Source organism: Pan troglodytes, chromosome Y (assembly GCF_028858775.2).
Source record: "Pan troglodytes isolate AG18354 chromosome Y, NHGRI_mPanTro3-v2.0_pri, whole genome shotgun sequence".
In the NCBI taxonomy this organism is placed as follows: Eukaryota; Metazoa; Chordata; class Mammalia; order Primates; family Hominidae; genus Pan; species Pan troglodytes.
In genome coordinates, this window is record NC_072422.2 from 24,586,896 (window position 1) to 24,611,891 (window position 24,996).

The following is a 24,996-nucleotide window of genomic DNA, read 5'->3' on the forward strand; positions in this document are numbered from 1 at the left end:
TATCATATGGTGAAGGTCACATGAGGAACAGAAAATTGGGGCCAAAGTCATCCTTTGATCCAAAGCTCACTTGGACAATAATTAACCTGTTTTAAGGATAATAACTTCAATCCAGTCATGAGGGTGCACCCTCATGGCTAATCACCTCTTAAAGGTCCTACTTCCCAATACTATCACAATGGCCAGAGAATTTCAATGTGAAATTTGGAGGGGACATTCAAAACCATGACAGCAGGCAAAAGAAAAAAAGGAACTGGAGTTAGGAAATGGTAATAAGCAACTTCTCAAATAGTCTAGCATAAATCTAGTAGGGCCCAAATTAGGATGGCATAAAGGAGGGAACACATGCACACACAAACTCACACACACACACACATACACACATAGAAAATCTAGAGAAAGGTTAACACACACTACATATTTCAGTATTTTCTCAGTTACATTTCCCCAGTTATTTTAAATTTGGATTTTAGTTGGCAAAAATCTTCATTACAATTTAAATCTACTAGGCCATCTCAGTAACCATGATAATCATCATTTGTGTTATCTTGAGTAATAAAGCTCATGTGATATTATATTCATGGACTGCATCACTGTCAGCACATGGTGGAATTTTACAGCTGGCATCAGCAAGGGCTATTTTTGATCTAACAAAGCAGTCCAGCAGGTTTGTGCCACCTTTAATTGCCTCCTGCAAGAATGCACCTTTCATGTCTTCTAATGCACATTTTTATTCTTTTCTCTTACTTATTTTTTTTTGAGACAGAGTCTCACTCTATTGCCCAGGCCCAAGTACAGTGGCACAATTTTGGCTCACTATAACCTCCACCTCTGGGTTCAAGCAATTCTCATATCTCAGCATCTAAAGTAGGTGGGATTACAGATGTGTATTACCACACCAGGTAAACTTTTGTGGAGATGGGGTTTCACCATGTTACCATATTGACAGGCTGGTCTGGAACTCCTAGCCGCAGGTGATTCACCTGCCTTAGCCTCCCAAAGTACTGGGATTACAGCAGTGAGCCACAGCACCCTGTCTCTAATGCACATTTTCACATGTTGGTTTTCACATTTCACATGTCTTAGTCCTGAAGGAGTCAGTACTAAAAACTGTAAATAGGCACAAACAAAAATGTCTCCCCAAAGCCCACCTTCTCTAGCCACAGGGACAGGAAACGGACACCATACTAAGACAAAACTCTTTTATGCAATAGTCACACTACTTTAGCCAAAGAACACAACACAAAACAAAGCAAAACAAAAAACCTACCCAAGCCAACAAAGTCCAGGTGTGAATATCCATTGCACCAGGCAATAATGAAACATCCCAATCCTCTGCTGGAGTAATGCTGGGTCTGACCCACAGACCCTGGCCAAACAATAGATGAACAAATGCACTCAGACACAGGTACCCAGTGAAAGAGTGGGCTAAGGGACTGGGCTGTCTACAGACACTAAGGAGGGTGCCATAGTCAGCAGCCACAGCCCTGACATGCTGGTGCTACAGTCATTTATTCAGCACAGATTTAATAACAAAGGCTTTGAGTCAACACACTTGTGGGTAATTAACTTGGTCGCCCTCCACAAAGAAAGCAGTCTTGCATGCAAATGATCAAAGTCAGTTTTAGGACAACATAAGTAAACAAGCTATAACTCCTCTACATTCCCTTGTTATTTGCTTTTTTGTTTTTTTGACAGTCTTGCTCTATTGCCAGGCTGGAGTGCAGTTGCATGATCTCAGCTCACTGCAACATCCTCTTCCTGAGTTTCAGTGATTCTCCTGCCTCAGCCTCCTGAGTAGCTGGGATTACAGATGCCCACCACCACACCCAGGTAATTTTTGCATTTGTAGTAGACATGGGGTTTCACCATGTTGGCCAGAATAGTCCCAAACTCTTGAACTCGTGATCCGCCTGCCTTGGCCTCCTGATGTTATTTACTTTTTACTATTAGCTCAAGGTAAGAGGATCAGGCTGCCTTCAGCCATAAACCTTTCCTAAAGCTTTTTCAAAACCTGTCCTTCCGGCCGGGCGCGGTGGCTCACGTCTGTAATCCCAGCACTTTGGGAGGCCGAGGCAGGTGGATCACGAGGTCAGGAGATTGAGACCATCCTGGCTAACACGGTGAAACCCCGTCTCTACTGAAAATACAAAAAATTAGCCGGGCGTGGTGGCGGGCACCTGTAATCCCAGCTACTTGGGAGGCTGAGGCAGGAGAATGGTGTGAACCCGGGAGGCGGAGCTTGCAGTGAGCAGAGATCACGCCACTGCACTCCAGCCTGGGTGAAAGAGCGAGACTCTGTCTCAAAAAAAAAACCAAAAACAAAAACAAAAAAAAAACCTGTCCTTCCAAGAAAGTTTGTGTTTTTCATATAATTTCCTCTTATAATTTCTCCCACCACCCTGAACAAATTGCTACATCTCCCGCGTTTCTGTTTTTTGCATCAGATTTTGTTGATTGAAGAGTACAGATGTGTGTAGCAACAGGTCTGTCAGGGGTGGCAGTCACTGCTCATATTCCGGCTTTGCATCCTAGAATTAGTAAATAAGACAAACGTGAATATAATTAGCAAAATTCTTTTACAATCAAGCAGTGACCCATGGCAGTTGGGGGGGTCTATCCAGGAGAGATGATCTCACACAACCTCCCATATGGCTGTTTGTTGTGCGTGTAGATCTACGGCGTTTAGGGGTTCTAGAATTTTAGTTCTATGTTGCTTTATGGCTACTGTTAAATTGTCATGAAAGACTCCCCAGAGGTGCTGTTTCACCTTATCCTAGCTATGTATTAATTGATTCCATGGTTGAGAAATGACAGAGACATGTTTATGCTCCCAGTTGCATTTTAATTGCTGTCAGAATGCCAGTGCATCCTGTCACTCCCCCACATATTCCAAGGCAGCCTCAAGGGCTTGCAGACATGCAGGAATCTTTAGATCTATACCTTGCTATAAGAGAAGATTCTTAGACAACTTTCTGGCCAAATTATCTAGAAAAGTAGCCGTTTGTACTGATTCAGGAACAGATGCTACAGCAACACTAGCAGTTGCTAGGATGACTATGGTTGAGACTATAAAGGCTATAAGTGTAACTATGAATCTTTTCTGTCTGATCTGGGACAGGGCATGTTCTGAGCTTCCCTGCCTTTGCCAATCACAGGTTAAATTGACTGGTAGGATGGCGTCAGATGGTCTCCTCAATACCATGACCCTAGTAATATTTAAATTAGATATATTATAATTAGAGATACAAGAGGCAAACCAAGCCTGTCCCTGCATGAGGGTCACAAACGTGGAGTTTTGGGGTGTAATAGAAATATTGGCTCCCATAAGAAAAACATATGAATGGGTAGTGTGCAAATCAGGCACTGATCAGGGTGATTATGAAAAAAGGTCACAGTATAATTGTGACCGGAATTATGATATGTCCCATCCCAGGTGTTAAAAGGGGTGCTAAGATGCCCCAGGCACCATAAAGTGTCTTGGGGTGGCATGGACTTTACTTGAGGATGGAGACATGCCATCCCCATTTTGAACCAAATTATAGGGGAATGGGACGTGGCTACAAAACTGTCATTGATAACACGACAGACAAGGACATCAGTATGATTACCCTACAAACAGCTATGGGGGCTCCAGTTTAAGATGTTACAATTGCCTAACTGGAGGCTACGAGCTTATTCCCCATGACAGACCTTTCAGCTAAAGTGGAATCCATTACTTTCTTGCTTTTGTTCTTTAGCACAGCAAGGAATGTTTGAGAAAGTGGCATTGATTGCATTGCCTAGTTTAAGGCTATATGCAAGTAAGACTGTTAAGACATTTCCTTTGCCATGATGTAGCCATACTTGTGTTTGGGCGGGTACACAGTAAGGGGTAGAACTTTTACAATTTACATACAGTGGGAGGATAGTGGGATGATATGTAGTGTTACCCCGCACCTTAGTCCAATGTGTGCCATTAATGAGGAACTCCAATGGGAGTAAATCTATCCCTCCTAGCCAAGCAGTTACATTATTAGAGGCTGGGAAGGGGGTGTCTGCCCAGGTGACAAGGCAAAAGAAAGATGGGTGTAAGAGATGAGCCCAATAGAGGTGTAGCAGGTACAGGCTGCAGACAAAGCGAGAGCATACAAAGGATCAATACCCTACACAAGCTGCAATGTACAACACAGAGCATAGCAAGGAACAAATTACATGGAGTAAATGGTGTCTGTGTCCAGAGCAAGATTCGCTCAGCCTCCTGAGTGGTCCTCTTCAGCATCCTCCAGGGCTTGTGTCATCCACAGAAGCTGCATCACCGCAGCTGTGGGTCCTGTAGGGTCATTTTCTTTATTTCTGGCTTGGGTCCTAGTCACCCCATGGTAGGGTTTGATGCATCATGCTGGAATCCAAAGATGGACCTGTGAGGGTGTGAACACAAGCATATCCTTTCCTCCACATTAACAATTCATTTAGACAACACCATACATTACTGTTTACATCTTTCCATAAAACTGCAGGTTTTATGTGTTGAGAGGGTTTAGGAAAGTGCTTTTCTACAGCTGATTGAAATTTATCATCTAAATTTAAAAAAATTAAGAGTAAGGCTTGTGCCAGTAGTGTTGCAGGGTCCTTACTCGTATTCCCCCTTTTTTGTTTTTTGAGCATATTTTTAAGGGTGAAGTTGGCACGTTCTACTATGGCCTGTCCTTGGGAGTTATACAGGATGCCTGTGGAATGTTGGATGTTTCATGTGTGACAAAATTGTTGAAATTGTGAGCTGGCATAAGCCAGACTATTATCAGTTTTAATTTTTGTGGGTTGCCCCATAAATGCAAAAGTTAAAAGATGTTTAATGAAATAATGGGTGGACTTTCCAGGAAGAGCATGAGTGCTAATTAAATGAGAGTTGGTATCAACAGATACATGTACATATAAAAGTTTTCCAAATTCAGGGACATGTGTAACAACTGTTTGCCATAACTGATTAGGTTCTAGTCCACTAGGGTTAACACCTGTTGAAGGAGGGGATGTGCCTGTGAGCTGGCAATCTGGGCATTGAAGGATAATTGATTTAGCTAGTCTCTGGGTAAGTTAAAATTGCTTAGATGAACCCGTAGGTGTGCTTGATCATTGCCATAAGCCAATGAGCCAGGCAGTGAGTTGTGGGCCCGAATGTGTGTAACAAAAATAGGATGTGTACGTTGATCTAGTAATTGTTGAAGTTAGAAAAAAATGTGCATACAGGGTGGGCTCCAGAGTGGACTTAATGAGGGCTGTCTCAAGGTTCTGCAATAAATTAACAGAGTAAGAAGAGTCACTAACAATATTGATGGGCTGAATGGAAAAAGGCTCGAGAGCCAATATTAAGGCTCCAATCTCCGCTCTCTAAGTGCTAGTAAATCCAAAATGAGTGAGGGAATTATGTGGTCTCCACTAGACAGCCTCTTTTCCATGGTTACCAGAGCCATCACTAAAGACTGTTAAAGCATTAAGTATGGGGGATTGAAATATTTTTGTAGGCAAAACCACACAAGTATGAGATAAGAACTGAAGAAGCTTGTCAGAAGGAAGTGCATGTTCTATATGGCCTGAGTAATGAGAGAGCTATTTTCAGGTCTATAGATAATGGCAATATTTCTTCAAATTGCTATTTACTTAAAGGAATCCTGTTGATATTAACAGTCATAACCTAGAAACTGATTGCATCATCTATGGCCTGAATAGATGACTTTACTGACTAATTGGATATAGGGAGAAAGTGTTTTAGTCCCAGTAATGTGAGCAAAAAACCCACTCTAGAAAGCATAGCCCCGCGGCCACCTGTCCTATTAACCCTATAGGGGAGTGTTTCATGGGAAAAATAAATAATTGCATTGAATACCATGGGTCAATATGAGCTAGCTGTCTTTGAGAAATAGCTAGCTCTGCTTCTTCAATTTCCCATTGTGCTGCAGGATTTAAATAACTGGAAGAGTCTAGGGCAGCACTGCCTTTTAAGATAGAAAACAGCGTCTGTAATTTATCACCTGTTATGCCGAAGATGGGGCGAAGACCATTAATATCACTTAGCAATTTCTGATAATCATTAAAGGTAGGTAAGTTGCTAGTATTTAATTTAAACTCTTGAGGTCTTACTGACGAAGAAGTTAGTATGCACCCAAGATATTTCTCAGGAGAAATTGGTTATAGGATATAACAGTTGGCATTAGGTCTCTTAATTTAGCCTGTGAAACCAAGTCTCCACTAGCTTTAAGCAGCTGTTTCAATAGTTTTATGTATTGTTTCTGTTGAACTGATAACTGTTGTCCCAGGATGAAACCCTAGCCTGAACAATTCCTTCAAACTTGGAAATCCTGAGAGGGCACCAATGACTTACTGACTTACTGACTGTGCATTCTTCTTCACCTTCGTTTTTGAGGGTTCTGTCACGATGCGTTGCAGCATTCCTCTCATGGGGTACCATCTGCCAGGTCTGACCCACAGACCCTGGCCAAACGATGGATGAACAAATGCACTCAGACACAGGTATCCAGTGAAAGAGCAGGCTAGAGGACTAAGCCACCTACAGATGTTGAGAAAAGTGCTATAAAGAGTCAGCAGCCACAGCCCTGACAAGCTGGTGCCACAGGCATTTATTTAGCACTGATTTAATGACAGAGGCTTTGAGTCAACACACTTGTAGATAATTAACACGGTCACCCTCCCAGATAAAGCAGTCTTGTGCACAAATGATCAAAGGTTGGTGTTAGGACAACATGAGTAAACAAGCTATTTAGATGAACTCCTCTACATTCCCTTGTTATTTGCCTTTTACTATTAGCTCAAGGTAAGAGGATCAGGCTGCTTTCAGCCATATCTCTTTCCTAAAGCTTTTGCAAAACCTTCTGGCCTTCTAAGAAGGTTTGTATTTTTCCTATAATTTTCTCTTGTAATTTCTCCCACCACCCTGACCGAGCTCCTACACAGTAGAATCAGAGAAGGTGGAATAGAGAGCTAGGGTTTCCAACTCTTACATGTGGTAAGAAGACACACCTCCCCTCCTAGCCAGAGAGATGCACGTAAGGCCTTGGGTGAAGCTGAAACCTGCATATTCATTTATCAATAACAGGAAACCCTGCTTTGTGTGTCAAAGGAAGTGAAGAAGGGAATTTGGAATTCTGCCCCTACTTGACATGCACACCCCTTTCCTCTGTTAGGGTGGTATCACACAAAGCCAGCTACAAATGAGGGTTGTAATAAGGTCTGGAGTCTCCTAGTAGTCCCTCAAATATTCAAGTTTCAAATAAAGATTACTCATAAAAATCAAGAAATAGGAACGTCTCCACCTCAATGAAACAACATGATAAATGTCAACACAGAAATGTCAATACTATCAGGATTATCTGAGAAATATTTTTAAATTGTCATAAAAATAATTAAATGAAGAATTATGAACATGCTCAAAACTAATGAAAAAGTATAAAGCATAAAAATTAAAGGTTTCAGTAAACAAAGGGAAATTTTAGGACTAAAAACTGTAACAAAAATCATGTAACTCAGTCTGAGGTGATCTTAAATGTATGTAGAGAAAATATATAAGGCAAGTATAAAAAGCTAATAATACAGTGAATAATGGGAGGTATACAGGTTTATATACTTCACTGAAGCTGGTAAAAAGATGTCAGTATACTATGACAAATTATGTTTACAGAATTTCACACCTCAAAAAACAATTTAAAAAGACACATCTTTATACCTCTTTAGGTATACTCAAAAAGATGATAAATACATCAGAATGAATGTCTCAAATCTCTTCAAATAAACTACATAAAGGACAAAAAAAAACTCAAGAGAAAAAAAAAAAACAAAATAAAGCCAGCAAACAGAAAATGAAGAGCTCATGAACATATCAAAAATTAACATTAAATGTAGGCTGGGTGCGATGGTTCACTCATGCCTGTAATCCCAGCACTCTGGGAGGCTGAGGTGAGAGGATCACAAGATCAGGAGATCGAGACCATCCTGGCTAACATGGTGAAACTCTGTCTCTACTAAAAATAAAATAAAATAAAATAAAAATGCACCACCAGGCATGGTGGCATGCACCTGTAGTCCCAGCTACTCAGGAGGCTGAGGGAAGAAAATCATTTTAACTCAGAAGGTGGAGTTTGCAGTGAGCCAAGATCGTGCCACTGCACTCCCGCCTGGGCGACATAGTAAGACTCTGTCTCAAAAAACAACAACAACAAAAAACAACAAAAAAAGTAAACTATTCTAAATAGTGTAAATACAACAAAAATATGGAGATTAGCAGTGTGAATTTTAAAACATGCCCCACACGTATACTATCTATAAGAAACTCACTTTCACATAAAAGTAGAGACAGGATGAAAAGTTCAAAAGTAAAAAAGAAAAATGTATCATGCAGACATTAGAAGAAAGCAGGAGTGGATAGACATATTCACCAGATAAAGTAGACTAGAGAAAAGAAAATTTTCAATGATGTAAAAGATATTATATAATGATAAATGAAACTAGTAACCGAGAAGAAACCACAATCTGAACTGTCCATGCAGCAAGAAACAGAACTGAAAATATGTGAAGTAAAACCTAAAAATATAAAAGAAAAAGACAAATCTACAATTACGGTTGGAAAGGACAACATCCTTTCTCAATTTACAGAACAACTAGAAAGAAAACCAACAAAGAAGAGGACTCAGCAACACCATCAACAAAAAGAACTGAATCAACATTAATGGAACGTTCCACCCAATGCCAAATACACATTGCTTTCAGGGTTCCTGTGCCATAAAAGAAAACTCAACAGACATAAAAGACTTACAATAATCCAGTGTGTTTCCCAACCACAATACAACTAAAGTAGAAATCAGTAAGACAAAGAAAAAAACAGGAAAATCTCCACTGGGAAGATAATCCTTGGGCCAAACAAGAATCCTTTAATAACGAGAGGATTTAAAAAAAATTGTCAAGGAAAATAAAACAATACACTGAGCTGGATAAACATGAAAATACAACACTTCATATCAGATGAAGGTAAAAGCAGTGCTGACAGGTAAATTTATGGCATTAAATTAAAACATGAGAAAACAAAATGTATTTCAAAAATGTACACTTCCATTTTAAGAAGTTGTATATAGAAGACCAAAATTAACTCATTTTCTTTGTCTGGGCTCAGTCTTTAGGACACATGTCTGCTGGGCCGGTGTACACCTTAAGCACTTTTCTGCACTCTGTCCGGTCTGATTCTTTAAATCCCACTTCATCTGGTGCCAAAACCTGGGAACTGGAGACAGCAGATTTCTGTCTCCTTTGCCTGTGGGACTGAGGCCCCAGAAGAGGGGAGACCTGAACCCCTCGGCACCACGGGAGGACTTCAGCCCATAAGGGAATTGGTCCTCCTGTGTCCTGGTGCCCTTCCTGACAGCGCAACAGAACCGGCAAAGGAGATTGCTGGACAGTGTCAGGAGCTCTGTGCAGACATATGAACTGCAGTAAGGGTCTAAGCCTTAAGGCAGGACCCCTCCCCAGGGAGCCTGATCACCTCCCAGGGTGAGACAACTAGTCCGACCCAGAGGGACTGGGGACAACAAGAGAGGCCCCTTGATTCAGATGAAACTCATGCTCCAACCGACATCGAATGCGAGAGAGGCTTATAGGTCGATCAGAAAAAGGAAATGAAAGTGGCAAGAGGGGCTCGCAGCTTTAACTAAAGAAAGAGAGAGAACAGAGGAGATTCAAGGAAACTGAAAGTGGCGGGGGCTCGCTGCTTTAACTAAAGGCCAGTACGGGAAATGGGGAGGTGTGTGAAAGTATGTGAAAGAGACGGTCTGAGCAGAGGCCAACGCGGGATGTGACGTGGGGAGACACAGATCTCTTAGCACAGACTGTGTGTTCCAAAGCGAGTGTGGGACGAGCCAGATCTAGGGCATTGCATACAGCCAATAGGAGCTGTTTCACGGCTGCAGCTGGCTGTGACAGGATTAAGGTATTCTCCTGGCTAAGCAACCCCCAAACTTCCCGTAATAGGACCCCGTCTGGTCAGTCCAGGAGTGAAAGTGACAGCAAATGCGCCTCTCAAGGCTGGAGATGGAAGGAAATGCTTCGAAGGCTACTCCATTGGAGTATATGTTGAAAAATTTCAAGAAAGGTTTTAATGGAAATTAATGAAGTTAAATTGACTCTCAGAGATTGAGAACTCTCTGTGAAATGGATTGGCCTTCTTTTAATGTCAGGTGGCCGACTGAAGGAACGATAGATAGGGAGATAATTGGCCTTGTGTTTAGGGTAGTAACTGGAACCGGAGAACAATCTGGGCACCCCGATCAGTTCCCATATGTTGACTCCTGGCTGAGGGTCATTCAAAATCACCCCAAGTATCTGCAAGTCTGTTTTGAAAACTACTGTAATACCTCGGTAACCTGTGCCAAATTACACACAGTAAAAGAGTCCAAGGAGACTGTAGAGAAAAAGAAAAAGCCACGAGAACAGAAAAAGCGTGTTTTGCAAGCCCGACCTGAGGAGAGGAAAATTCCACCTCTCTATGTCCCAATATATCCATCTCTGGCAAGGCTAAGGCAGGATGCCAAACAAGTGGTCCTAGAGGAATAAAGCTCAGAGGAGAGTGATTTAAGGTTTCACCTGGCAGGGAAGAGTTAGAGCCCCTGTCTGTAAAGACTAAGGAAGAACCTCAGGATAATGAGATCAGGCTGCACCCAAGCTTTGCAGATGCCTCTCGGGGAGACACAAGGTTATATTTATCATGATGAACAAGGTCAAATCCGAGGAGGGCAGGGTCTTTTTGTTTACTAGCCTTTCTTCACCACTGACCTAAACTGGAAACAGAATACACCCTCCTATACGGAGAAGCCCCAGGCCCTTACAGACTTGATGTGGTCCATCTTTCTGACTCATAACCCTACCTGGCCTGATTGTCAACAACTTCTTTTAACATTATTCAATATGGGGGAATGTCGTAGAGTGGCACAAGCGGCCCTCCAGTTGTTAGAAAGCAATGAACTGAAGGCACAAACAATGTCAAGCAGTATGCACCAGAGACAAAACCAGGCAGAAGGGTTACAAAACCTGCAATGGTATTGAAAGGCACTCCTTAATGGAATAAAGGCAGGAGGAAAAAAGACAATGAATATGGGAAAGGTCTCAGAGGTTCACCAGAAGGCTGATGACAGTCACAGTAAATTTTATGAAAGGCTCTGTGAAGCATACTGCCTTCACACTCCATTTGACCTAGAGGCTGTAGGGAACCAGTGCATGATTAACAGGGCATTTGTGGGCCAGGCACAAGGTGGTATCAGATAAAAGCTTCAGAAGTTGGAAGGGTTTGAAGTTATAAATATCACCCAGCTTATTCAAGTGGCTACCATGGTGTTTGTTAATTGAGAGGAGGAAACCAAGGAACAGGCAATGCCAAAGCTAAGAAAAAGGCTGATTTGTTGGCTGCTGCTGTGGTAGAAAGAGAGACTGGATTTGTGAAAGGATGTGGATGTAGAAATGGTTGTGGACATGGTTGTGGAAGAGGACAAGCTAGGCCAGGGCAAGAGGGCTGGCTAGGCTTGAGAGGGATCAGTGTGTGAGATGCAAACAGGAAAGGGAATTAGAAGGATGAATGTACAGAAACAGAAAAGGATGGAGGCAACAGCCAAGGACCTGAGACATGGCAAAGGCCAGCAGCTGCTAGCCATTGCATTTTGAAGCAAGAAGCTGACTTGGTCAGCTTGGCAGGAATTGAAGAATATGAGGACTGAGACAGACCAAGCTCCATCTCTCTGGGCCTCCGGGAGCCCTTGGTCTCTATGGAGGTAGGGGACCAACAGATGGACTTTATTGTAGATACTGGTGCTGAGCACTCAGTGATGACATGGCCAGTGGGGCCACTACTAAAAACTATGCTACTATAGTTGGGGCAACCAGAGTGTCAGAAAAAAGGCCTTTCTTTCAGTCCAGAAGGTGTGTTATTGGAGGTCAGGAGGTCTGGCATGAATTTCTGTATCTGCCAAACTGTCCGGTGCCTCTGTTAGGGAGGGACATACTTCAGAAACTCCAAGCTCAAAGTTCTTTCAGGTCAGAAGGAAACATGACTGTAGATCTGAGTCATCTGAAAGCCATGGCATTAACCCTTACCTTGCCAAAAACTGAGGAATGCAGGCTATACATGAAAGCAGCATATCAACTGTCCAAGTTTATGGGCAGACTAATGGACAGGCTTGTTCTGAAGATACCTGAAGTGTGGCAGAAGACAATCCACCAGCACTAGCTATACCCCAAGCATCAGTGGTAGTAGAGCTGAATCCAGGTGTGTCACCAGTGTGTGATCCACAGTACCAGGTGTCCATAGAGGCAGTATGAGGTATGAACAAACACATGAGCCAGCTGTTAGAACATGGAATTATAAGAAAATGTAAGTCACTCTGTAAGTCAACCAGTAAGAGAACACACATCTCTTACTGGTGCAGAAACCATCTGGTGAATTTAGACATGTGCAAGACCTATGGGCCATAAATAAAGTCACTGTTACTTTGCATGCCATGGTACCCAACCGATATACAATGATGAGTCAGATACCTGCTCATGCTGCTTGGTTTACTTGTTTAGACTTAAAGGATGCTTTCTTTTGCCTCAAGCTAACTCCAGTAAGCCAATCTATTTTTGCATTCAGATGGGGAGAAACACAGTATACTTGGAGGCGACTTCCACAAGATTTCAAAAACTCCCCTCCTATCTTTGAGGAGGCATTAGTGTCTGATCTCAAGGATTTTGTCTCACCAAATGACAAATGTGTCCTGTTGCAGCACATAGATGATCTTTTGTTTGCAGCCCCAACTAAGGAAGATTGCTACCAGGGCATTGAGGGCCTCCTGCATCTACTATGTAAAGCAGGTTATAAGGTGTCCCAGACGAAGGCCCAGATTTGTGAACAAGGAGCAAGATATCTAGGTTTCTAGTAACTCAAGGGCAATGTGAAATGGGCAGTGAGTGAAAACAGACTGTTTGTGCTCTTCCATCTCTTGTAACATGTCAGCAGATCAGAGAATTCTTAGGGGTAGCGGGGTTGTGCCACATTTAGATACCAAACTTTTCACTTATGGCAAAACCATTGTATTAAGCCACCAAGTGGGGAGAAAAAGAACCTCTCCTGTGGGGAGTTGAACAGGAAAAAGCTTTCAACAACATCAAGAAAGCTTCAATCCAGGCTCCAGCCTTAGGACTGCCTCACCTGATAAAGCCATTCTTTCTCTACGTCCATGAGAGAAAGGGAATGGCCACAGGAGTTTTATTTCAAATGGTAGAGTTGTGGTATCAACCAGTGGCTTACTTGTCGAAATGACTAGATTTTATGGCCTTCAGACGGCCCCCCTGTTTGAAGGCATTGGCCACCACTGCCATGCTAGCCGAGGATGCAACCAAGTTAACTCTAGCCCAAAGGCTAATAATACGGGTGCCACATACCATAATTTTCCTAATGGGTCAAAAAGGATATCACTGGCTATCTAATCCAAGAATATTAAGATACCAAGGGCTCTTATTTGAAAATCCAAATATAAATTTAGAAACTGTAAATATCCTAAACCTGGCTACTCTTTTGCCCATGGAAATGCCCAAGCTGCATGACCAATTTCCCCAGCACTACTGTGCAGACATTGTGGACAAAATATTCTTGAGCCAGTAGGATTTAAAAGACCAGTCCTTCAATCAGGTAGGAGAAAGAAATAAAGAGTATTCAATTAGGAAAAGAGGAAGTCAAATTGTCCCTGTTTGCAGATGACATGACTGTATATTTAGAAACGCCATCATCTCAGCCCAAAATCTCCCTTTAAGCTGATAAGCAACTTCAGCAACGTCTCAGGATACAAAATCAATGTGCAAAAATCACAAGCATTCCTATACACCAATAACAGACAAACAGAAAAATCATGAGTGAATTCTCATTCACAATTGCTACAAAGAGAATAAAATACCTAGGAATCCAACTTACAAGGGACATGAAAGACCTCTCCAAGGAGAACTACAAACCACTGCTCAATGAAATAAAAGAGGACACAAACAAGTGGAAAAACATTCCATGCTTATGGATAGGAAGAATCAATGTTGTGAAAATGGCCATTCTGCAAAAGGTAATTTATAGATTCAATGCCACCCCCATCAAGCTACCAATGACTTTCTTCACAGAATTGGAAAAAACTGCTTTAAAGTTCAAATGGAACCAAAAAAGAGCCTGCATTGCCAAGACAATCCTAAGCTAAAAGAACCAAGCTAGAGACATCACACTACGTGACTTCAAACTATACTACAAGGCTACAGTAACCAAAACAGCATGGTACTGGTACCAAAACAGAGATATAGACCAATGGAACAGAACAGAGCCCTCAGAAATAATACCACACATCTACAACCATCTGATCTTTGACAAACCTGACAAAAACAAGAAATGGGGAAAGGATTCCCCATTTAATAAATGGTGCTGGGACAACTAGCTAGCCATATGTAGAAAGCTGAAACTGGATCCCTTCCTTGCACATTATATAAAAATTAATTCAAGATGGAATAAAGACTTAAATGTTAGAACTAAAACCATAAAAACCCTAGAAGAAAACATAGGCAATACCATTCAGGACATAGGCATGGGCAAGTACTTCATTACTAAAACACCAAAAGCAATGGCAACAAAAGCCAAAATTGACAAATGGGATCTAATTAAACTAAAGAGCTTCTGCACAGCAAAAGAAACTACTATCAGAGTGAACAGGCCACCTACAGAATGGGAGAAAATTTTTACAATCTAGCCATCTGACAAATGGCTAATATCCAGAATCTACGAAGAACTTAAACAAACTTACAAGAGAAAATCAAACAACCCCAATAAAAAAGTGGGTGAAGGATGTGAACAGACACTTCTCAAGAGAAGATATTTATGCAGCCAACAGACACATGAAAAAATGCTCATCATCACTGGCCATCAGAGATGATCAATTTGCAACAGAGATTTGCATCAGAGAAATGGAAATCAAAACCACAATGAGATACCATCTCACACCAGTTAGAATGGCGATCATTAAAAAGTCATGAAGCAATAGGTGCTGGAGAGGATGTGCAGAAATAAGAACACTTTTACGCTGTTGGTGGGAGTGTAAACCAGTTCAGCCATTGTGGAAGACAGTGTGGTGATTCCTCAAGGATCTAGAACCAGAAATACAATTTGACCCAGACATCCCATTACTGGGTATATACCCAAAGGACTATAAATCATGCTGCTATAAAGACACAAGCACACGTATGTTTACTGCGGCACTATTCACAATAGCAAAGACTTGGAGCTAACCCAAATGCCCATCAATGATATACTGGATTAAGAAAATGTGGCTCACATACACCATGGAATACTATGCAGCCATAAAAAAGGATGAGTTTATGTCCTCTGTAGGGACATGGATGAAGCTGGAAACCATCATTCTCAGCAAACTATTGCAAGGAGAGAAAACCAAACACCGCATGTTCTCACTCATAGGTGGGAATTGAACAATGAGAACACTTGGAAACAGGGTGGGGAACACCACACACTGGGGCCTGTTGTGGCGTGGGAGGAGGGGGGAGGGACAGCATTAGGAGATATACCTAATGTAAATGATGAGTTAATGGGTGCAGCACACCAACATGGCACATGTATACATATGTAAAAAACCTGTATGTTGTGCACAAGTACCCTAGAACTTAAAGTATAATAATAAATAAAAAGATCATGTCCAATAAATAAATAAATAAATACATACATAAATACATAAAAAGACCAGCCCTTTGAGGTCCGAGATGTTGAATATTTCACAGATGGGAGCAGTTTCACATCAGAGGGGATCCACCAAGGCAGTCAAGGAGTGGAGACTCTTAAGTTCAGTAGCTGAGGCACAGGCCCTCCCTGCTGGGATCTCAGCACACAAAGCAGAATTTATAGCTCTAACTAGAGGCCTGCTGGTGGCCAAAGGAAAAACAGTCAACATTTACACTGACTCAAAGTATGCTTCTGCCATATTGCATGCCCACGAGGCTATTTACAAGGAAAGATGACTTTTAACTGCTGGAGGGAAAGAAATTAAAAATAAAGAGGAAATTTTACAGCTCTTACATGCTATGTGGGCTCCAGACAGGATGGCAGTCATTCACTGTAAAGGACACCAGACAGGTGGTGGCATAGAGGCACAAGGAAATAGAAAGGCAGACAGACAAGCCAAGCAAGCAGCTATGTCCAACCTAGGTACTAAAAAGTAGACCCCAACCCTGCCACTTCTACTAGAGCCTTCCTTAACTGAAACCCCACACTACTCTCCAAATGAGAGAACTTGGTTTGAACAAGAGAGCGGAAGTTACATAGGAGGCTGGTGGAAGTTCTCAGATGGAAGGCTAGCTATCCCAGAAACAATAGCCCCCTGATTTATAAAACAGTTTCATCAAGGATCGCACATGGGAAAAACTGCTTTAGAGACTCTTGTAGTACAGAACTTTTATGTCCCACACCTTATTGCTATCACTTAAGCTGTTTGTGGCAATGCATGACTTGTGCTCTGAACAATCCAAAGCAAGGGCCAACTCAGCCCCCAGGAATTCAAGAGACAGGAGCGACACCTTGTGAGAATTTGCTTGTGGACTTCGCCAAACTGCCCGAGCAGGGGCTAACAGTGCCTGATGTTTGTCTGCAATTTCTCAGGATGGGTTGAAGCATTCCCCACTAGGACACAGAAAGCCCTAGAAGTAACCAGAGTATTGCTAAAGGACATTATTCCTACATTTGGACTGCCTCTGTCCTTAGGATCAGATAATGGCCTGGCATTTGTGGCTGAAGTTGTATAGCAACTAACTCAGCTGCTAAAAATAAAGTGGAAATTACACACAGCCTACCACCCACAGAGCTCAGGGAAGGCAGAATGGATTAACCAGACATTGAAGCAGCTGCTGAAGAAATTTGGTCAAGAAACTCATCTTAGGTGGGATCAGGTCTTGCTCATGATCCTTCTCTGAGTCAGGTATACCCCTACCAAATTGACTGGGTATTCACCCTATGAGATGTGTTCTCCAACCAACCCCAATTATAAATCAGATTATAGGTGATCTCTGGGAACTAGGAGAACTAACTTTAAGAAGGCAAATGCAGGCCTTAGGGCAAGCTATGCAGAAGGTCCATGACTGGGTTCAAGAAAAGATGCCTATTAGTCTGACAGACCCAGTCCACCCTTTTATACCTGGAGTTTTTGTTTGGTTTAACAAATGGAACCCAACCACCTTAGGGCCCACATGGGATGGGACCCACACTGTAATCTTGTCTACTCCCACTGCTGTTGAAGTTGCAGCTATCATACCCTGGATTCGCCACAGCCAACTGAAGCTGGCTGCCCAGGACCAGTGGACCAGTCAGCAGGACGCAGATCATCCAACATGACTGATTTTGTGGCAAAACCAAGCCACTGCTGAGAAGAACTGCCCTGCTCTGACCACACCGGAGGCTGGTCAGTCTATGCACGGCTGAAGCTTAAGGAGTCTTCAAGCCCTGCTCAAGTCACACACTGAAAGCTGACTGGTCTACCCACAGCCGAAGCTTTAGGAATAAGCAATAGATAAGTAGACATGGATAAAATTCGTAAGTCTAGTTGTGATTTTATCAGTATTAATTATCTTGTTATTATGCTGTTACTACAAATGTTGCCAATCCCTTTGCCCAGGAGAAAGCCTCCCATGCCCATGTGTAGTGTAATCATGTTTCTATTACACACACTAATGTTGTTACTATTTCTGCCTAATTCTTCCTTGTCTCTTACCTCTTTTCATCGGAAGTGTTCAGTCAACTATAGAGGCAATCGTGGCCAGACACACTATTGCCCGAAAAATGGCATTGACTAAGTATCAGGTTTTGCCCCAAGAAGAATATGTATCAGCCCAAGAAGAAATAAACAATTGTAGTGCTCTATTAACCAACATTAATACAGAACACCAAAGTGGGGATGAAGGGGAAAATTGTGAAAATAACAGAATAATAGCATAAGTCATAATAGTAAAAATTATAATAATAGTTAGAAAAATAACAACAGTTCATAGAATGAATTTCTGTATTAACCAAGGCTAAGAAGAATGTAAGTAGCCCCCCGAAGTTAAAGTCAGAAGAGAATATTAACTGTCTGTTCCAAGAACCATTAACCATGTCTATCCTCCACATATTTTGTCGGCTTTATAAACTCCTACTTCTTTCTTCCCTGCACAGCTGCAAAGTCCCAAGACATTAGCATAAGCTGCAAACCAAGTTCTCAAAGAGATGTAAGACATGTTACAAAAGTGTCACAGCAGGCTTTTGTTCTTGCTTCTGTAAGCCTGCTTCATGTAGTTCCTGCCTCAAAATGCTTAAAAGGGACTCGTTTTCTTTGTTCTGGGCTCACCTTTAGGACAAATGTCTGCTAGGCTGGTGTACACCTTAAAACAAACACTTTCTTGCACTCCATCTGGTCTCTCTGGTTCCTTAAATCCCGCTCCACAATGAGGCAAGACAAAAAATAAAATACTTCCAAGCTGGAAATGAAGAAGTGAAATTATCTTCGTTTGTAGACAACATAATTTTACACACAGAAAAACCTAAAGAATTCATCAAAACCAGAACTAACAAAAGAATTCAAAGGTTGGGTGCAGTAGCTTACACCTGTAATCCTAGCACTTTGTGAGGCCAAGGTGGAAGGATTGTTCAAGATCATTCAAGATCCTTCCACTGGTGTTCAAGACCAGCATGGCAAAACTCCATCTCTCCAAAAAATACAAAATTGGCCAGGTGCGGTGGCTCACACTTACAATCCCAGCACTTTGGGAGGCCAAGGCAGGCACATCACACGTCAGGAGATCGAGACGAGCCCGGCCAGCATGGTAAAACCTTGTCTCTACTAAAGATACAAAAAATTAGCTGGGCATGGTGGTGGGTGCCTCTAATCCCAGCTACTCAGGAGGCTGAGGCAGGAGAATCACTTGAACCCAGGAGGAGGAGGTTGCAGTGAGTTGAGATCACACCATTGCACTCCAGCTGTGGCAACAGGGTGAGACTCCAAAAAAAAAAAAGAAAAAAAATTAACTAGGCATGGTGCAGCTGCATGCCTGTAATCCCAGCTACTTAGAAGACTGAGGAGGGAGGACTGTTTGAGTGTTTGAGCCTGGGAGGTTGAGGCTAACATGAGCCCTGATTACACCAAAGCACTCCCAGCCTGGATGCTAGAGCAAGACCCTGTCTCGAAAGAAAGACAACCCATAATGCCAGCACTTTGGGAGAGTGAGGCAGGTGGATCACTGGAGGTAGGAAGTGCAAGACCAGCCTGGCCAATATGGTAAAACCCCGTCTTTACTAAAAATACAAAATATTAGGGTGGTAAGCTCCTATAGTCCCAGCTACTTGGGATTGAGGTGGAAGAATCTCTTGAACCTCCTCAGAGGCAGCAGAGGTTGCAATGAGCCAAGCTCATGCCACTACACTCTAGCCTGGGCAACAGAGCAAGGCTCCATCTCAAAAGAAGGAAAAAATAAAAGACAAGAAAGAGAGAGAGAAATAATAAAGTCAACATTAAAAAAACAGCATTTCTATACAGAAAGAGATTTATCTGAAAAAGCAATCACAAAAAAAAAAAAACCATTTACAATACCTACAAGAAAGTTAAATACTTCAGAGTACGTTTAGGCTGGGTGCAGTGGCTTGCACCTGAAATACCAGCACTTTGGGAGGCTGAGGCAGGTGGATCACGAAGTCAGATCAAGACCATCCTGGCTAACACAGTGAAACCCAGTCTCTACTAAAAATACAAAAAAATTACCCATGCATCATGATGGGCGCCTGTAGTCCCAGCTACTCAGGAGGCTGAGGCAGGAGAATGGCGTGAACCCAGGAAGCAGAGCTTGCAGTGAGCAGAAATCACACCAATGCACTCCAGCCTGGGCGACAGGGTGAGACTCCATGTCAAAAAAAAAAAAAAAAAAAAAAGTATGTTTAACTGGCTGGGCATGGTGGCTCACACCTGTAATCCCAGCACTGTGGGTGGCCAAGGCAGGTAGATCATTTGAGGTCAAGAGTTTGAGACCAGCCTGGCCAACATGGTGAAACCCATTTCTACTGAAAATATAAAAATTAGCTGGGCATGATGGCCCATGCCTGTAATCTCAGCTACTCAGGATGCTGAGGCAGGAGAATCACTTGAACCCAGGAGGCAGGGTTGCCGTGAGCTGAGACCATGCCATTACACTTCAGCCTGGATGCTGCAGCAAGACTCTGTCTCAAAAAAAAAAAAAAAAAAAAAAAAAAAAAAAAGTATGTTTCACCAAGGAAATGAAATCATCCGTATACTGAAAACTATAAGACACTGATAACAGAAACTGAAGGAAAAGTTGTTGCCTGTTCATGGATTAGAAGAATCAATATGGTTAATTTTCAATACTACTCAGAGCTATTTATTTCAGTGCAATCCTCATCTATATTAAACAAAAAAGAAGTGTCTGGCAAAACAGAAGAGAAAAAAAATCCTAAAATTCATCTGGAACCACAAAACAATCCTGAATAGGCAAGTCAATCTTGAGCCAAAAAACAAACGCGGAGTTATCAAATTACCTGACTTCAACATATACTACAAAGCTACAGTAACCAGAACAGCATTACTTAAAAAAAAAAAAAAAAAAAAAAGAATTGACATATGAAACAGAATAAAGTCCCAAAATAAATCCATACTAATTTTTGACAAAGGTGCCAACAGCCCACAATGCGTAAAAGACAGTCTCCTCAATGATTAGTGTTAGGAAAACTAGATATTGACATGCAGAAGAATGAACTTAGGCTCTCTCATGACACACAAAACCAACCAAAATACATTAGGAACTTCAGTGTAAGACCCGATATTTCCACAACTACTATTAAGTATAACGAAACACAGGGGAAATGTTCCAGGACATTGGTCTGGGCAATGACTTGTTTCATATGACGTCACAGGCAACCGAAACAAAAACAGAGAAATGGGATTACATCAAACAAAAAAAGCTTCTGTGCAGCAAAAACAAAACAAACAAAACAAAAACCAGTATAAAGAGTGAAGAGAAACCTACAGGGTAAGAGAAAGTATCTGCACACCATATGAATAAGAAGTTAATATCTAACATATGAGGAACTCAAACAACTCAACAGAAAGGAAACAACTAACTCAATAACAAATGGGCAAAGAACCAGAATAGACATTTCTCAAAAGACACAGGAATGGTCAACAGCTATATGAAAATATTCAATATCATTAGCCATCAGAGAAATACAAATCAAAACCACAATGAGGTGTCACTTCACTCCTGTTATGATTGCTGTGATCAAGGAGACAAAAGTTAACAAGTGTTCACGAGGATGTGGAGAAAACAAAACCCATGCACATTGTTGATGAGAATGTAAATTAGCACAGCCATTATGGAAAACAGTATGGAGGCTGTTTCACAAATTACAAATAGAACTACCATGGGATCAGAAATATTGTTAGGCATATATTTGGAGAAAAGAAAATCAGTATTATCAAAGTGATATCTGCACTCCTATGATTCTTTCAGCACCATTCACAATATCCAAGATATTAGGAAGCAACCTAAGTGTTCATTGTGGGAAGAACAGATAGAGAAAATGCAGTATATATACAGAATGGAATCATCTTCAGCCTTACAAATGGAGAAACCTTGCCATCTGTGATGAAATATGGATAAATCTGGAGGGCATTTTAAGTGAAACAAACCAAGCACAGAAGGATGGATTTTGCATGATCCCACTCACATAGAATTCAGAAACATCAATCTCATAAATGTGGATTATAATAGTAGTTACCAGAGCCTGGGGTGCTAGGGGAGGTGGGGTTGAGGAGATGTTGGTCAAAGAATATATATTTATAGTTAGACAGGAGGACTAAGTTCAAGAGATCTATTATTCAGCATTACAACTATAGTTAATGACAATATATTGTATTGCTGAAAAATGCTGAGATTGAATGTTAAGGGTTCTCACCACAAAAATGGTAACAATGTGAGGCAATGCATTTGTTTATTAGCCAGATTTAACCAGTCCACAATGTATGCGTACTTCAAAACATCATGTTATATGTACACAACACATACAAGGTTGTCCATTAAAAAAAAATTTTTTTAAGTAAAAATATAGAGAACAAATGCCATGTGTTATTCATCATTGGAATGGTTTGAGAGACTGCAGTATCATAAGCTCTACTCTCTTCAAAATATCTATCAGAGACTAAATACCAATCTTCCAGTGCTGTATGCACAAAGACATGTGACATATAAATCCTGGCTTTCAGACACATTGTGATAACTGAGACTTCAATATGCTAGTAAAGTGGGAAATGCACCATATAAAGCATTGAATCTCATTTCCCATGAGGGTGAGAGCACCAGAATTTTGGCAGTGTTGCCTGCAGTGGCCAAAATGCTGTTCTGAATACGATGTCTGAAGAGTATTGGCAGAGATCCCAGCATCTTGTGGAGCAAGAATAATGAGAAATGTTACATTAGACTAATTTATTTTATGCTTTTGGCATTACTCCAAGGATGTTAGCATTAGCTGGCATCTCAAGTATTCCAGCAATTCTGTGCAAGTTACCCAGTTTCATTTGCTTTCAAAATCACATTTCAGTAGTGACAAATACAACTGAGTAACCACAACTCCAATGCCATAGGAAATAGATGTTTTAGAAAGTTGCCACATGCCTATTAACAGTCATAAGCCACCTTCCATACATCCTACCCCTTAAAAGTGGCCACCCCATCCATTACTTCATCAGATTAATAACTTGTTTTTAAGGGTGGCATAATGTGTTTATGGAAATGAACACCACTTAAGGTATACAAATTGATGTCTTTTTACATATTCACTGAGTTTACTCCCCAAAAGTCAAGATGAAGAATAATTTTTCAGTACCCCAAAAGTCCATTCTCAGTTACTCATCCCTACTCAAGGTTAAGTGCTCTCCTGTTCTCTGGGCACCATAGATAAGTTTTTTATGTTTTTGAATAACATATAAATTAGAACCTCTTTTGAGTTCAGCTTCCTTTGCTGTAAACCACTTCGGTGATACTCTTCATGTTGCTCATCTTTTGAGTTTAGCTTCCTTTGCTCCAAACCACTTCAGTGATACTCTTCATGTTGCTCAATGTCTTAGAAGCACTTTCCTTTTTATTGCTTGTGTGGTTTGTTTATTCTATATCATTTCCTTTAAACTACCTCTCTTGATTTTCTTGTATACTGTTAGATCTGCCCGATTGTATTCAGAACATATCCATGTATGTAACTATATGCACAAATACACAGTAATTCTTCACATGTGACATCGTGCACTGGTAGGCATATGTTATTTGGTTGACTTTCTTACTAGAAAAGGAGCTACTGAAGATGGTCAATTTCTAGGTGTTTGCAATTTGCAATGCCTGTTTCAACACAGCCACCCCTAAAATCAAGCCTCGGGGACCCTTTTCAGGAATACATAAAGTCACAATTATTTTCACACAGAAATATAACCTGCCCTTTTCACCATGCTAATGTTTGCACTGAAGGTTCAAACGGCACTGGTGGTTGAGACTCCTGGCTTCCTACCACTAATGGATCAAGACAGTAGCACCAAACGGCACTTGAAGTCATTTCTAATTTCCACAATCGTAAAAGCTCCCCTAAAGATAAATATAAGCAAGTTTCACTTAAGAATATCCCCAGCACACAGGGAAAATGCCACATGAAGGCTAGTTATGCAGCCACAAGTCAAGGAACTGCCAGAGCTTGGAGAGGCCTAGAACAGATCCCTCCTATCCATTGAGGGAGTATGGCCCTGTCAACACCTTGTTTTGGACTTCTGGCCTCCAGGATTAGGAGACAACTAACTTCTGTCTTTTAAGTTATACATTTTGTGCCCTAGCAAACTAATACAAATGGAAAGCATGGATCCACCCCTTTAATTATGGAGGAAAAGTGTTAACATGCCATTAACTTGCGTGTACTCTGTCGACTCTATTCTACTGACTCAAAAATGTCACTGCTCCAAGGCCTTTGTGTAGTGCCTGATCTAAAGGCTCTATCCCAGTCCCATTTTACTTCTTCATAGACTTGTCACTGACAGAACCTTACTTAATTTGTTGACTTGAAATAATCAATTTCCCACACCTGAGCTCACGCTTCAGTATTTTCTGTCTGTTCTGTTCAATGCATGTCAAACAACAGGTGCTCAAAAAGTATGTCTCAATAATGAAGACATGAGAAAGTAATGTTTAATTTGGGAATACAGATTTCTGTGTATGGTCAAGGGTTGTTGACACTGATGGTATTCATTCCTTTGTTCTTCCGCTTTTCCTGCTTCTCCTTTTTTCATCTCTTTGGGCTGGGATTAAGTATTTGGACTTGCTGCATGGTCTTGGGCCTGAGTTGCTCTTTCCCTGCTGTGGATGAGTGTGCTTTTGTACCAGTTTGTCTATGAGTTGCATAGAGAACGTGAGTTCTTAGTCCTGCTCTGCCACCCCTCTTGGTAGGAAAGAGTGTTGGAGGAAACCAGACCTTCAAAGCTTGAGCACAAAGGCCTGAGGGCTTGAACTCTACCAGACAGAAAGAGGCTGTCAGGTACTGGGCCTGTGTAGGGCAAAGATTAGGACAAATGTGCAGACATACTTAAAGTTCAAGATACCAAACAGAGGAGCAGTATTTTGTGAGAGCTCAGACTTGCTGCCTTTGAGCCTCAAGGCAACCTGAAAGAGACTCAGAAACAAAGTTTTGGGTTGACAGTGTAGCTCTTTGAGCTCGCCAGCTAGTGAAATACAGGAAGAACAAACTCAAATAATAGGCAGTGGACAGAGGAGAATATAAACTCAGAGATGAACATTTCTGGGATAAAATCCTGCAACAGAGAAGGCAATGGATGGAAGAGATTTATGCCAGGTGGTTTAGTGGCTTAGTTTTACTTACATATGATTTAAAATTCACCTACT

General features: G+C 41.5%; 1 long non-coding RNA gene across 1 annotated transcript; it reads right to left on the reverse strand.

Moving 5' to 3' along the window:
* Positions 1-1,181: 1,181 nt before the first annotated feature.
* On the reverse strand, positions 1,182-13,211 carry LOC129138910 (uncharacterized). Its single transcript, XR_008542143.2, has 2 exons — positions 4,195-13,211; positions 1,182-2,531 (listed from the first exon to the last, which is right to left on the reverse strand). It is a non-coding gene; the product is annotated as an uncharacterized LOC129138910 (long non-coding RNA).
* Between the last annotated feature and the right edge of the window lie 11,785 nt (positions 13,212-24,996).